Source organism: Bombina bombina, chromosome 2 (genome assembly GCF_027579735.1).
Source record: "Bombina bombina isolate aBomBom1 chromosome 2, aBomBom1.pri, whole genome shotgun sequence".
Taxonomy (NCBI): Eukaryota; Metazoa; Chordata; class Amphibia; order Anura; family Bombinatoridae; genus Bombina; species Bombina bombina.
In genome coordinates, this window is record NC_069500.1 from 31293244 (window position 1) to 31310218 (window position 16975).

Below are 16975 nucleotides of genomic sequence, written 5' to 3' on the forward strand. Positions count from 1 at the left end.
GCAGATCCCGACTTCACCTCCAACAGCAGCACGGCCCAGGCGCATGTGATAAGTACAGTTCGGCTCCGAGTGCTCCTGAGAGCCTGACACACATAACATTCACAAACATAAGACCCCCTTTTTGTTAAGCAGAAATCCTCTTTTCATATAAGTGCTCGTGTGAGGATTTGCCTTAAAAACCAAACCTCCAGATAATTCTAATCCAAAATATGCCATAAATAAAGTTTAAGATAAATAGAAGGAAGAGGTTCTACACCACTCCAGGCAACACAACATTGTCAAGTTTGAAGAGCATTCCATTCAGATCTTCACTGATCTAGCACCACGTACACTTCAACGACGGAAGATATTTCAACTCATCACCTCTCATCTATGAGTTAAAATTTGATATATTTAATATTGCCTGTAGATGGGGATCTACATGTTTTTTAATGGTCATCCATCAAGGTCAGAGGTTGACCTGTTAAGACACATCTGACATTGAGGCATTCTGTAGGGAGTTGCAAATAGACCCTCCAGCTACCAACTCTTCTCTTCCTGCTTCACAATGGCTTCAACAGATCCTCCTCATGCTCAAAGAACCAAATGAAAAATTATGCCCCTAAACGTCAAAAAACTCAACATTCCCAATCTTGAAGAGGCGCATTGTCTACCTAGAAGATACCAAGTTTCATTATCCTCTGTCTGGGAAGCACTTGCAGACACCTTTCTAATAGAAGCATTGCAAATTTCAGTGGAATCTTACTTCATGAATCCAATCACTGAACTCTTCTATTTTTACAAAGCTATCTAGTGAGACTATAAGCTCAACTGAGTTACTAGTGCTAGTTTTTAGCTGTGCAGCTACCTCCCGAGGTACCGATCAGTGTTAAAGTTTTGGAAAGTATTTACTAATTAAGATTGTTATTATGTATTTTCTAACTTGGGACTGGGTTACTACCCTCTAACCAGGAAAATGTACCTACCACTAGGTTTATATGTTCACCAGGTTATCACTCTGCATAGCAGTGTGGTGTATTTTGTTCTTTATATTTTTATTTTTTATTTTCATCTTTTTGTTCTGTAGTATAATTATAGAACTAGTGTTAAATTGATGTATATTGTACGAGGTATGAATCTGGAACAATGGATGACAAGCATACACAAATAGTTTCCTTTTTTATCCCAAAACAAAGGATTCAACTCCCCTCATAAATGCTCTAGGGCTCTGCAAGACTTTAAAATTAAATATAGTGATATATTACTGTTACAAGAAACACACTTTAAAAAGGGATCTGTACCATCTCATTTCTCTCCCCACTATCCACTACACTTCCATATTTATCATTTGTGAATGGAGTTAGCATTCTAATCCGCAAATCCATTCCATTGCAACTGTTACATATTGACCGAGATAGCGAAAGCCTCTATTTGTGCTTGATGGGCATTTAATTTGGACGACCCAATACTATTGTAAATGTTTTCGCACCTAAATCTCATCAAGGTGCCTTTTTTCAGTTGACCACTAACTCTAAAATCAAATTTTTAAAAGGGACCTTACTTCTAGCAGGAGATTTTAACCTACCACTTTATCCTCAACTTGATAGCTCTAATTAATCTATACAAATGCAGAAACGGCTTCACAAAAAGGTGTGGTCCAACCTACATCTTTTAACACTACACGACTCCTGGAGAGAGTTACTCCCCACCAAATACGACTACACATTTTTTTCTAATAATACAAACTTACTCCTGCCTAGATTATATATTAATAGATCATCTACTATTATCATGCCTAGTATCTTCACACATAATACCAACAACATGCCCTGACCATTCTGCAGTCAACAGCAGCTTTACATACCATCAAGACCTATTAAACAGTTCCAATGGAAATTAGATGACACTCTACTCTCAGATCCCTTGGTTAAATGTCAAATAATGCAATCAATTGATTACATTTTTTTCAGGAAAATGTGACAGCAAATGTTCCTATTGGATCAACATGGGAAGCAGTATAGAGACCAACAACACACACATATGCAATAGATCATACAACTTGACCAGTTACTTAATCCCTCTAATAATTCTATATTTAAAACTTTGAATCACACTGAATTAGGATTAAATGAGCTCCTAGACATTAAAGTCCAGAAACAGGCATTTTTTTTTTATCAAAATACTTTATTGAAAGTTATTGATATGAAGACAGAACAATCTGTCAATATTATCACATTAACAAAAAGAAAAAAGTCTGAAACATTGCAGTCCATGCGTCATATAGTAGAATCTTTGAAAGTCCATAGTTCGTGTGTGGGAACCAATACTACCGTTATCTACAAAGTCCAAGAAGTAGTATTATATTGGTAGACGCATTGTGACTTCAAACATTGTAACGTTGAAAACAGTAAACATTGGATGATTAATTAGATAAGTGGAGGTATACAAAAGAGAGTTATAAAGAGTATGTGATATGATATGATAAAAAACCAGTGACCACATGACCTTAAACCTTGACTTACTTGTTGCTATTGCATGGTAGTAATCAGTGTTGTTATTGAAGGTATGTGTGTGTAGTTTGGGGTGCAGAAAATAAAGGGGGGTGAGGGGTTCTAAAGTTGGTGTTTCTAGTGGTTCTAGTATTTTCCATGCTCAGTGTTCTTGCTCTACTTTACAGTTCTACCCATTTTTAGTAACGTTCCACCTCATAAGCATCAGCTCGTGAATATCAATCCTACCAGTCTTATTGAAATGGTACCTCTCTAAGGCTAGTAGTTCTTCAACCTGCGTCTTCCAAATGGCTAGTGTGGGAATCTCTTGTGATTTCCATCTTTGTGGTATCAGTATTTTAGCACTATTTATTATGATATATAATAGTGCAGATTTAGTTTCGTCTTTTAGATTCGGTAGTTTGTGAAAAAGCAGAATATTTGGGGAGATTGGTATTCAGGACGTTAATGCTGTGTTCATGTGTGTTATAACATTTTCCCAGAACGCACCTAGTCTGGGACAGGTCCACTAGATGTGTAATAAGTCTGCTGAGTCACTGCATGCTCGCCAACATCTGTCGCTAACACGCCTATAATTTTTTTGTAATCTCATGGGGGTCAGGTACCATCTAGACAGGAATTTGTAATTCATTTCCTGAATTCTAGCTGAAACCGAGGCTTTTTTATGATGAGCAAAGATTTTGTTCCATTCTTTTGTGGTTATGTCAATTCCCATATCTCTCTGCCACTCGCTATAAGAAGGGAGGGAGTCCGGGTCCGTGTCCGTTAGGATCCCGTACAGAGCCGAGATTGTGTGTCTAGGAGGGTTGGGTGCAGAACACAAAGCTTCAAATCTTGTCAGTGGTCTGGTGAGTGTTTGGGATTGTTTATGTGTTCGTATATAATGTGACAGTTGCATATATGTGATCCATGAGTAGGTTATTCCCACCTCGTTTTCTTGTATTGTTTGTCTCGAGGCTAATGGTCAGTAACATTCCTCCATGTATGTGTAGGGAGTTTTGGAGCATAGTTTGAGGAGTACTTCAGAGGTGGAATGAATGAAGTTGCAGGGTTGTTTCTTAATGGTGTGAGGGGGGTGGCCTGGATGGAATGTGTGTGCTTGTAGCTACTGTCTTATCCCATTGAGTAAGGAATTCAACAATCATAGGGTAGTGCTGTATATTTAGGGGTCTATGGTCAGGCTGCATCCATCCCAACCAGCTCATGTTGTTTATTTGAAATATTTCTCTGTCCAATTGTACCCATTGTTTGTCTGCCGAGTTATGACTCCAGTCTACTTGTCTTTGTATGATTGTGGTTAGTCTATATCTCATCAAGTCTGGAACACCCATCCCTCCTCTGTCTCTTGACCTATATAGGATTTGCCTGGACACTCTTGGTTTTATCCCGCCCCATATATACTGTTCCATATATCTTTGTAGTTGTAATAAGAATTCTTTCGGGAGAGGTATTGGTAGCGTTTGTAATATGTAGAGTACCCAGGGTAACACATTCATTTTAATCACGTGGATTCTATAAATCCACGAGATTGGCTTGCTTTTCCAGCTCGATAAATCCCTGGTTATATTAGATTGTAGAGTCTTGTAGTTCTCTGTGAATAGGGTTTTGGTATCCCTAGCCAGCAGTATACCCAAGTATTTTAAGTGTGTGGCTTGGATTTTTAATAGACATGTCATTTTGAGGGATTCTATAACTTGGGTCGGGGAATTTAAATTTAGAATTTCTGATTTAGTCAGATTCAGGAGGAAATTCGAATGTCTTCCATATTCTGTAATGGTGTCAAGTAGGGGGTGTAGGGAGTTTTCTATATCTGTCAAGGTAAGTTATATATCGTCGGCATACATTGCCAACTTGTACTCTGACAAATTTATATGGATTCCTATAATATGTGAGTTAGATCTTATTTTTTGAGCTAGAACCTAGATTGTGAGTGCAAAGAGAATGTGCAATATAGAGCATCGTTGACGGGTGCCATTTTTTATCTCGAAAGGTTCAGACAATATTGAATTAACCTTGATTCTGGCGTTGGGCTCTGAGTATAATGAGAAAATTTTGTCTATAAAAGCCTGTCCAATATTTAGCCTTGACAGGGTAGCCCTGAGAAAATCCCAGTCCACCCTGTCGAAAGCCTTCTCGGCGTCGGTCGAGACCAGGGAGAGTGGTATATTGTTATTTTGTGCATATGCTGATAGTTGTAACACTTTGAGGGTGTTGTCCCTAGCCTCCCTACCAGGAATGAACCCCACCTGATCTGGAGAGATCACCTTACTGAGCAATGGGCCCAGCCTTTCAGCTAATATTTTTGCAAAGATCTTCACGTCCATGTTCAATAATGAAATAGGACTTAAGTTTTGGGGTATGTCCGAAGGCTTTCGGGGCTTTGGCAGGACAGCAATATGTGCTTCTAGCATTGTCTTGTTGAATCCTCCAGTGCCCTCCAGGGAATTAAATAGTACTTTTAGTTTAGGGGCAAGTATATGAATATATTTCTTGTAATATTTGGCTCCATATTCATCGGGGCCTGGGCTCTTCCTCGTTGGCATGTCATGTATTGGCTGTATGATCTCCTTTCTGCCTATGGGGGAATCTAGCGTAAGAGATTGCTCATTAGATATTTTGGGCATATTTACAGTATCTAAGTATTGTGCAATGTTTCTTAATTTGGAATAATTTGCATGCTGTGTGGAAGTGTCACCTGCCAGGTTATGCAGGGAGGCGTAATATGATTTGAATATTTTTGCTAAAGAGATACTATCCTTTTTGGTCTGTCCTGCTTTGTTCTTAACCGAGTGGATGTGTTGTTTAAGCTGTTTGCATCTTATTGCCCAGGCTAAGAGTCTACCTGATTTATTTCCTTGCTGGTAGTAATGTTGGAAAAGAATGAATGCTTTTTTCTGTTGATTGTGTTGAAGGTATTTATTTAATTCTGTTCTAGCTTCCATGAGATTCTTTAATACTGAGCTGTTTTCAGGTGTGCTTTTGTGGGTTTGTTCTAGTGTTTGTATTTCTTTAAGTAGGGATTCATAATGTAACCTGATCTGTTTGTTAATGTTGGCCTTGAGTTTTAGGTATTCCCCCCTTATCACACACTTATGTGCTTCCCAAATATTATTATATTTTGTTTCGGTGCTATCATTAATCTGGAAGTACTCTGTCAGTGCTTTCTCTATTTCAGCCCCAACAACTGGATGATCGACAAGGGAATCATCCAATTTCCACTGGAATGGGGATATTGGTTTATCAGGCCAGTTAATCAAACAAGAGATCGGGGCATGGTCCGACCAGGTGATAGGGTGTATATATATTTTTTTTATTAGGGTTAGGCATAGTGCATCTGTCAATATATAGTCGATACGTGAGTACATATTATGCGGGTGTGAATAGAAAGTGTAATCTGCTCTATCAGGGTGTAAAATACGCCATGCATCTAGTAATGTCAGCTCGCTGAGCTGGACATTAATGCTTTTAATGTCTCTTTTGGGTATAGAGGAAGATCCCTCATATGTATCTATTTTGGGGTCAAGTGGCACATTCAGACCCCCCCCCCCCCCCCCATGAGAAGCATGCCTTTTCTGTAGTCAATTATTTTATTCTATAATTTGCGCATAAAAGATTTCTGTGCCTGGTTAGGGAAGTATGTGTTTACAATAGTTATAGGTCTTTCATATAATAAGCCATTTAGTATGAGCAGTCTACCTTTGGTATCTTTTTCTGTATGTAGTATCTGAGAGGGGAGCACACAAACTCCATTTTTTTTGTGGGACCTGAGGAAAAGTATGTTATAGGATATTTGTGATGTAGTTGTTTAGGCTCTTTGCCCTTTTCAAAGTGCGTTTCCTGTAGGACAATTATTGCACTTTTTTTTTGTTTAGTTCCGACAATATAACATTCCTTTTTTGTGGGGTATTGAGACCCTTCACATTCGCGGGGGTGATTGTGATATGTTGCGCTTCATTATGTTTAGGCTTGCTGATCAGTATGAGGTATAAGCCTGCGAAAATCAAAGTTAGCTTCATAACTCGACATCTAGTGGGTGTGGCAAACTTCTGCGCACTGGTAAAAGTATAGTTGAGGAAAGGGAGGGAGGAGAGCAGGGTGTTGTTTTTTTTTGTGGTAAAGAGGGTTGTTAATGTGTTTTAAACTGAGTTTGGTCACTGGTTATCACACAAACTGTAAAAGTATGAAAGTAATTAAAATATTCTAAAGCAAAAGAAAAAGACTTATACAACAAACAATAGATTGGTTCAACAAGGGGTTTCTATCTTATCACTGTAACCTCTTAATCTCTAGGAATATGCTAGCGATATTTTCTGTGATTATATAAAAACCAAACAAGATTCGTAGGGGATGAGATCCTACGTTGCATTTTTAAGATAATTGTAAAAAGAATAAAAACTGTACAGAAATGGCTAAACTTCAAATAACATTTTTGTATTTACAATGGGGCATATTGTCCTATTGTGGGGCATTATTAGCGGATGTCTGAACAGAGTAGCAGCCAAGAAATAACTAATATCCCTTTTTCTTGTCTGCTAGACTATGCTTTATTCCGTTCGTTATGTGTGCCTTAGTCTATTGCCCAGATTTTTGTTGTCACTATGTGGTGTCATGTGTTGTGTTGGTGCACTTATACTTAAAGGGCCACTGTAAGTAAATATTTTCTATGCCTGTTACTAACTAACTACCCCAAATACGCTTTTTATCAATAGCATTTCATTAACATAACTCTACCGTATATCAGAAATCTTGTCTGCAAATTTAATTGTTTTCCAAACCCACTCCGTGGGTATCCTTTGCTCTGTACCAATCCGTTTACAATACCTAGGTTTCAAAATGGCGCTTTAAACACAAAGTTATTGGTTTAAGTATTTTGAACACGCAGTGCTGAAAATAGTGGGCAGGATAACGTGACATCATCGGCGAATAAAAGGTATAACTTTTAGAACATTATGAAACTTAGTTTTGGAGAAAATATAGGTCAGTAGGTTTTAATTAATGTTTATTAACTTTAATATGTTAGTTGTTTAGCTTAAAAATTATAACAGAAAGTAATCCTTTAAGGGAACGAGTGCTGCAAGGTCATCGGGAGCTTATATTTGAGTGGAGATATTGTGTAGGGTGTCCCACGTCAGCCGACATGGCGTGGATTCTGATCATCTGAAATGTGTTCAGTCACCTGGTCTTTGGAAAGCATATTGTTCAGTAACACATTATTAATTGCTATTATTCCATCTGAAATGTCACCTCAGTGTCCATCCCAGCTGAAATGCTAACCCAATGCCTAGTACATAATGCAAATTCCAGTTTCCCACAATATAAATGATTGCCCTACTAGTACGGCTTTAGTTGTGTGTCTTGGGTCCTCATACCTGAATGTTAGTCTCTGTAAATTGCATATAATACTAAAGATGTATAATGCAGGTAATCAAATTATATCAATTCAAACCTGGCAGCTAAGGATTTATCTAAGGCATCTCAGAACAGAACATTGTATAGTGGAAAAAACATATCTTATGTGACTATAAGCTCAGGGATATACCCTGTTGGCAATCCAAAACCGGAACACTTTAATTTAACATTAACATAAGTCCCACAGATTAGACCTGTGTTTTAAACAGTTCACTTTTTTACTTATCTATCTTCCATCTGCTCTTGTTCTGCTGGGGTTGCTGACCATGGGCTGCTGGTCTGTTGGTCTTCGTTTGTGTGTTTGGAAGCTCTATTCAGTGCCGCTTCAATCTTATCGGTAGAGGTCTGGGAAGTTGTCGCTTGTTGTTCTGGTTCATGAAGTGGACGGGTTGTTGTGGAGATTCCCAATGCCTTATAGAATACAAGCGGGTCCTCTTCTGGACGCTACACCTCTGTTTTCCCATTGTTGTTGGCAATTATTCTTATGGAAAAACCCCAGCGGTATGGTATTTTGCAATTTCTGAGAGTTTTTGTTATATGTTTGAGTTCTCTGCGTTTTTGTAATGTAGCAGGTGATATTTCTGCAAAAACCTGTATGGCAAATCCAGCATATGTGACTGGGGCCTTCATCCTTGCTCCTCTTGCAATTTCTTCTTTATCCACATAGCTTAGGAAACATATAATGACGTCTCTCGGCGGTGCTTTGATAGATGGCTTAGGCCTCAGGGATCGGTGTGCTCTTTCGATGGGAATATCCGTTGATGATAGTGTGCCTTTAATAACTCTGAAAAGATCTTGCAGGCAAACGTTCAGTGCTATAGGAAATACTGTTTCTGGGATACCTCTGAAACACAGATTATTTCTCCTATTACGATTGTCAAAATCCTCAATCTTGTCAAGTAAGAACATGATAGCTTCGTTTTGCTGGGAGATGGATTGCGTATTATTTTGCACTTCCTTGTGTATTGCTGCTTGAGTCCCTTCCATGCCTTCGACCCTGCTGGTTACCTGAGATATGTCCTTTTTGAGCTCATTAATAGTGATGTCGCAAACCTTTCAATTTCGGTTCGCGAACGGCGGACTCGAACTTCCGCTACTGTTTGCGAACCGGCGAACAGTGCAAACTGCCATTGACTTCAATAGGCAGGCGAACTTTAAAACCCACAAGGACTCTTTCTGGCCACAATAGTGATGGAAAAGTTGTTTCAAGGGGACTAACACCTGGACTGTGGCATGCCGGAGGGGGATCCATGGCAAAACTCCCACGGAAAATTACATAGTTGATGCAAAGTCTGGTTTTAAGCCATAAAGTGCCTTAATCACCTAACATTCCTAAAATTCTTTTGAATAACGTGCTTTAAAACATCAGGTATGATGTAGTATCTATCAGGTAGTGTAAGGGTTACACCGGCTTGACAGTGACAAACCAAACTCCCCGTGTAATGCACCACAAACAACTGCAAACAGTCCATTTGCACAACCACGAGTTAGATAGATTTGATAGTTAGATACATACATTACATAGATCAATAGATGCAATATACATATGATAGATACAAATTACATAGATCAATAGATGCAATATACATTTGATAGATACGAATTACATAGATCAAAAGATGCAATATACATTTGATAGATACGAATTACATAGATCAATAGATGCAATATATATTTGATAGATACGATTAATAGTTAGATAGATTCAATAGATAAATAGATAGATTTGATAGATATATAATTTCCCTGACAGAGTATAACAATAAGACATGCGGTCTGGGACTCGTGGTGTGTTAAGTAGTATTATTCTTAGCAGTTTACTACCTATTACTCCCCCTATCGGGGGAGGTCTATATGGCCTGCATTTTTGGAACAGGGAGATGGAAGAAGATGATTGGTCTGTCCTCCTACTTCAAATTTGGCCGAAACACAAGTGGCTGTCTCAAAACAGTCCAGCCATGAGATAGATAGATTTGATAGATAGATATACATAGATTGATAGTTAGATAGAATCGATAGAAGATAAATAGATCGATTTGATAGATATATAATTACCCTGACAAAGTATAATAATAAAACATGCGGTCTGGGAGCCATGGTAACTAGGTTGTGTTAAGTAGTACTGTTCTTAGCACTTTAATCCCTGTAACTCCCCCTATCGGGGGAGGTCTATATGGCCTGCATGATTACCCTGACAAAGTATAACAGCAAGACATGTGGTCTGGGACCCATGGTAACTAGGTTGTGTTTATATTAGTACTATTCTTAGCACTTTAATCCATATTACTCCCCCTATCTGTGTAGGTCTATATGGCCTGCATGATTACCCTGACAAAGTATAACAACAAAACATGCGGTCTGGGAGCCATGGTAACTAGGTTGTGTTAAGTAGTACTATTCTTAGCACTTTAATACCTGTTACTCCCCATATCGGGGGAGGTCTATATGGCCTGCATGATTACCCTGACAAAGTATAATAATAAAACATGCGGTCAGGGACCCATCATAATTAGGTTGTGTTTATATTAGTACTATTCTTAGCACTTTAATCCATATTACTCCCCCTATCTGTGTAGGTGTATATGGCCTGCATGATTACCCTGACAAAGTATAACAACAAAACATGCGGTCTGGGAGCCATGGTAACTAGGTTGTGTTAAGTAGTACTGTTCTTAGCAGTTTAATACCTGTTACTCCACATATCGGGGGAGGTCTATATGGCCTGCATGATTACTCTGACAAAGTATAATAATAAAACATGTTAAGCAGTGTGTAAGCATGTTAATGTTAAGCAGATATGAGTGGTAGCTGGCACAGAGCAATTAACCACAGTATATGCTGTGTGAGACTGACACACAGGCCTGATAGAAAATGAAATTAGATTACACTAGCAAAATGATTTAAAAGTTTTTTTTTTTTTAATTTACAGTAATGTTAAGCAGATATGAGTGGTAGCTGGCACAGAGCAATTAACCACAGTATATGCTGTGTGAGCCTGACACACAGGCCTGATAGAAAATGAAATTAGATTACACTAGCAAAATGATTTAAAAGTTTTTTAAAAATTTTTTACAATAATGCTAAGCAGATATCAGTGGTGGCACTAATCACAGTATATGCTGTGAGCCTCACACACAGGCTGACAGCCAGGCAAATGCAAATTAAAAAAACGACTGAAAACGACTGAAATTCTAGCCCTAAAAGGCCTTTTTGGGCTGAAGTTCTAGCCCTAAAAAGGGCTTTTTGGGGTGCTGTCCTTACAGCAGAGATTAGATGAGTCCTTCAGTACTGTAGTGGACACTAAATACACTAGCCTAGCTATCAATTTCCCTATAATATCATCAGCAGCAGCACTAAACCTCCTCTCACTAAGAAAGCAGAATCGTAATGAATCTAAAATGGCTGCTGCCCAGGAGCTGGGAGGGTCTGTGAGGGAGTGTCTGCTGCTGATTGGCTCAAATGTGTCTGAAGGCTGTGAGATACAGGGTCAAAGTTTCCTCAACGATGACGAATAGGGGGCGGATCGAATATTGCATATGTTCGCCCGCAGCGGCGAACGCGAACAACCTATGTTCGCCGGGAACTGTTCTCCGGCGAACTGTTCGCGACATCACTACTCATTAAACAATCCTATAACCTCAGACAATACCTCCTTGATATCTTCTTTTGAGGAGAGTCTCTGTAAATCTTCTCTAGTGATGCTGGAGGAGCGAGAATGGCCTGCCTCTGTGTTTTCCTCCAATTCATGCCCCATGCTGCCATGCTACAACAGGGGCTTGAGCCTTCATAAAGTGGCTCATAGTGATGGTCTGGGATATTCTATCTGACTTTGGTACTCTTTTACAAGGCATACCAGTAGCTGGTGTGTAATTTTATTCGAGTAGTAGTAGGCAGTTCCTTGTTAGAGGTGCGTTACTTGTTATCACCCACGTTCCATTATCATAAGAGCCTAACTAACCAGCTAAGCAGTTTTGTGTAAGAAATGTCCTTGCATGACGCTGTTAGAATATTTAATTGGACCTTTTGAGTTTCAGCCCTTTGTACCCTATGCGTTATTGTGGGCTAATAAGGATCCCTTAAGGAGTTGCAGTCTGGCTCTTATATATTTTTTGAGGCATGGATCACTATACAGCTTACAAACTGCTTCCTCCTGGTATTGTGTTCCGGAGGTGGTATGCGGTTTGCTGTTTTTTCTTGGTTCCATGTTAGGTACCTCCGTTAGTGGCGACTGAAGGCCGCAAGTCCCGGTGCTTTCCTGTATCCGTCCGCATAGTTACGTGCGTTAAGCTGAGCTGTTACTCAGAGCACTTCGCATCTGGAGCAGACGCTGACCATATACTATTCACCTCTTGTAGCCTTGTAATATGTTACTGGTGCAGTCAGGATTTATTCCGGCCCTTGTAGTTACTCAGCCAGCCCCAATGTCTTGCCACGTGACCTCACCTCAGAGATGTGCGAGAGGTTCTGCGTCTATCTTAATCTTCTGTTTTTGCTCCGTCTGAGGGCTGGTTGATCTGTATTTTCCGCTTCAGGGTGGTATTATGTTGATTGCCCCATTGTTTGTGTGGTGTTAAAACAGTTTATTTGCCATTTATGTTGTCTTTGCAACAGCTAGGTCTACAGAGCCTTATTAGTGTGCGGCCATCTTCCTGGGCTGCTTGGCTCTGCCACCCAGAAACAGGCTTTTTATTTAAAAGAGAAATATTTCACAGAGGGTAACAAAGCTGACAAAATTCTAGCCAGAGCTTTGAAATGAAAACAAAATTATACTTATGTTCATAACCTCCTACAACCAGTTCATAAAACCATAGAGGATTCTATCTCTATTGGGAGGCCTTTAGGGAATACTATCCACACCTTTTTAACCTCTTAGTAAGCACTAATAAATTGTCCTATCTGAATCATGAATGTTTCCTTTTGACTAGACTGTCCCTTTAGGGTAATCTTTGCTTTGAATACATCATTATATTTAGCATTTATTTTGTGTTCAATGTCCCTTTAATAAAATGCAAAGTGACAAATAAAACACAATATAGCCTTCTGTTCTAAAGGAAAAACAAACGCTAAAACCTTTGCCTTTGAGTACTTTCATTAAGCCACTTTGCTCTATCATTTTACCCACCTCTTGGAGACTTGAGGGGACAGGGAGGTGAGGGGGCTTGTTGGCAGTGGTCCATGGGTGCTTTTTGGCTGGTACTATGGGCGTGCAGCAGACAGGGTTGAGAGTCTTATAGGAAGGATGAAGTGAACTCTGGAGTCACAGTGGATCACAGGAAGAACTCGCTCAGATTTTGGTTTTACCCCAGAAACTGTTATATTTGCCATGAAGGGAATGCAGTGGGTGTTGGGTCACAGCTCCCAGCTTATCTGACATATATCTAACATATAGACATTCAGTGACGTCATTTACAGTAGATGAGTTATTTTTTAATGATGTTTGTTCAAAACAAAGCAAAGCATCATGTCCTGTTGGATTCTCTCTTTCAACCACAAGATGGCAGTGTTAGAGTATTATTTTATATTAGCCAGTTTTTTACGTTATTATCTAATTGATGCTAAGATTATATGTTTTATTAAATATATTTAGTTGTACAATGCTTAATAGAAACCTTGAATAATAATTAGTCAAATCAAATAGGTATTATAGCTGCATGTTAGCAAGTTCTTGTAAAAAATGTTGTGGGCACCCTTATCGATTGGAAATGCTTAAAGGGACACTGAACCCAATTTTTTTCTTTTGTGATTTAGATAGAGCATGCAATTTTAAGCAACTTTCTAATTTACTCCTATTATCAAATTTTCTTTATTCTCTTGGTATCTTTATTTGAAAAGCAAGAATGTAAGTTTAGATGCCGGACCATTTTTTGTGAACAACCTGGGTTGTTCTTGCTGATTGATGGATTAATTTAAATGACCAATAAACAAAAGCAGTCCAGGGTTCTGAACCAAAAAATAGCTTAGATGCCTTCTTTTTCAAATAAAGATAGCAAGAGAATGAAGAAAAATTGATAATAAGAGTAAATTAGAAAGTTGCTGTAAATTGCATGCTCTATCTGAATCATGAAAGAAAAAAATTGGGTTCAGTGTCCCTTTAACATTTTATGAATATCTCTTGAGTATATTTGTCATTATTAACTTTGAAAATAATTAGAATAGAGAGACTACAGCAAAAATAACTGCACCAATTAGGGTTGCCAGCTGCTCTCCACAAAATACTGAACAACCTGTGGGCGACTTGGTACAGGTGGCATGTGGGACTATATACATCCCCAAAGGTCTACCTCTGGCCCTTTCCTTGACCTCACTGTGTATATATATATAAATGCACAAATACTGCAGCGCTAAATAAAACCACATAGAAGAGAAGGTTATATAGATCAAAGAAAAATGTTGCACAAATGACACATGCAAAATGAGTAACAATATTTGATACAGAGACTTGGCAACAAAAAAGGTAACAATATGAGATATACAGACTGGGTAAAAAAAAATGAACATTCGGAATATGATCCAAAAACAAATAAACAAACAATAAATGAACCAGCGTCTTCCACAGCCCAAATAAGAGCTTACCTCAATCGATATAAGGTAAGTGTTGAAAACAAGAGGGAGGGCTATCTTCCCTACAAACGATGATATGTGAAGGAATACATCAAAAAACAGAAATAGAGTAATACAGTTTAGTAAAAAAATGTCATATACATATACAACACATGAACACAGTAAATCCGTAGGAATACAACTCACAATCTATATGAGGTATCGTATGCACAGAAAAACAATGGTAGCTAGGGATATACGTAGCTCGGATGCAAAAGCAAAATTGTCAGATATATCTTACCGGCGGATCTTCAGAACAGATCTAGATGTGATCCAATAGCCAGGTACTACCACAGTTAAAATGTATCGCCTAGATTTAGAGTTCTGCAGTAGCCGTCAAAAGCAGCGTTAAGGGGTCCTAACGCTGCTTTTGGCCGCCCGCTGGTATTTAGAGTCGTGTAGGTAAGGGTCTAACGCTCACTTTCAAGCCGCGACTTTTCCATACAGCAGATCCCCTTACGCCAATTGCATATCCTATCGGTATTTAGAGTCTTGGCTGAAGTGAGCAGTAGACCCTCTACCGACAAGAGTCCAGCCACAAAAAAAAGTCAGTAGTTAAGAGCTTTCTGGGCTAACGCCGGTTTATAAAGCTCTTAACTACTGTGCTATAAAGTACACTAACACCCATAAACTACCTATGTACCCCTAAACCGAGGTCCCCCCACATCGCCGCCATTATAATATTTTTTTTTAACCCCTAATCTGCCGACCGCACACCACCGCCACCTACATTATCCCTATGAACCCCTAATCTGCTGCCCCTAACATCGCCGACACCTACATAATATTTATTACCCCTAATCTGCCCCCCCAACTACACTTATTAACCCCTAATCTGCCCACCGGACCTTGCCGTCACTCTAATAAATGTATTAACCATTAAACCGCCACACTCCTGCCTCGCAAACCCTATAATAAATAGTATTAACCCCTAATCTGCCCTCCCTAACATCGCCGCCACCTAACTTCAAGTATTAACCCCTAATCTGCCGACCGGACCTCGCCGCTACTCTAATAAATGTATTAACCCCTAAAGCTAAGTCTAACCCTAACCCTAACACCGCCTAAATTAAATATAATTTTAATCTAACAAAATAAATTAAATTTTATTAACTAAAGTATTCCTATTTAAAACTAAATACTTACCTGTAAAATAAACCCTAATATAGCTACAATATAACGAATAATTATATTGTAGCTATTTTAGGATTTATATTAATTTTACAGGAAACTTTGTATTTATTTTAACTAGGTACAATAGCTATTAAATAGTTATTTACTATTTAATAGCTACCTAGTTAAAATAATTACAAAATTACCTGTAAAATAAATCCTAACCTAAGTTACAATTAAACCTAACACTACACTATCAATAAATTAATTAATTAAATAAATTACCTACAATTACATACAATTAAATAAACTAAACTAAATTACAAAAAAACAAAACACTAAATTACAAAAAATAAAAAAAGATTATAAGAATATTAGGCTAATTACACCTACTATAAGCCCCTTAATAAAATAAAAAAGCCCCCCAAAATAATAAAGGTCCCTACCCTATTCTAAATTAAAAAGTAACCAGCTCTTTTAGCAGCCCTTAAAAGGGCTTTTTGCGGGGCATACCCCAAAGTAATCAGCTCTTTTGCCTGTAAAAAAAAATACAACCCCCCCCAACATTAAAACCCACCACCCACATACCCCTACTCGAACCCAAACCCCCATAAATAAACCTAACACTACCCCCCAAAAGATCTCCCTACCTTGAGCCGTGTTCACCCAGCCGGGCACCGATGGACCAAAAGAGGACATCTGGAGCGGCAGAAGTCTTCATCCTATCCGGGCAGAAGAGGACATCCGGACCGGCAGACATCTTCATCCAAACGGCATCTTCTATCTTCAACCATCCGACGAGGAGCGGCTCCATCTTCAAGACCTCCGGCACGGAACATCCTTCTCCACCGACGACTAGACGACGAATTACGGTTCCTTTAAATGACGTCATCCAAGATGGCGTCCCTCGAATTCCGATTGGCTGATAGGATTCTATAAGCCAATCGGAATTAAGGTAGGAAAAATCTGATTGGCTGATTGAATCAGCCAATCAGATTCAAGTTCAATCCAATTGGCTGATCCAATCAGCCAATCAGATTGAAATTGCATTCTATTGGCTGTTCCGATCAGCCAATAGAATGCAATTTCAATCTGATTAGGGGGAGTGGTGGCACAGAGCAAATAATCACAGTATATGCTGTGGGCCTGACACACAGGCCTGATGGAAAATGAAATTAGATTACACTAGCAAACTGATGTAAAAGTTTTTTTTTTTAAATTTACACTAATGTTACACCAGATATCAGTGGTGGCACAGAGCAATTAATCACAGTATATGCTGTGAGCCAGACACACAGGCTGACAGGCAGGCAAATGCAATTAGATTACAAAAAATAAAATAAAAAAAAATGACTTAAGTTCTA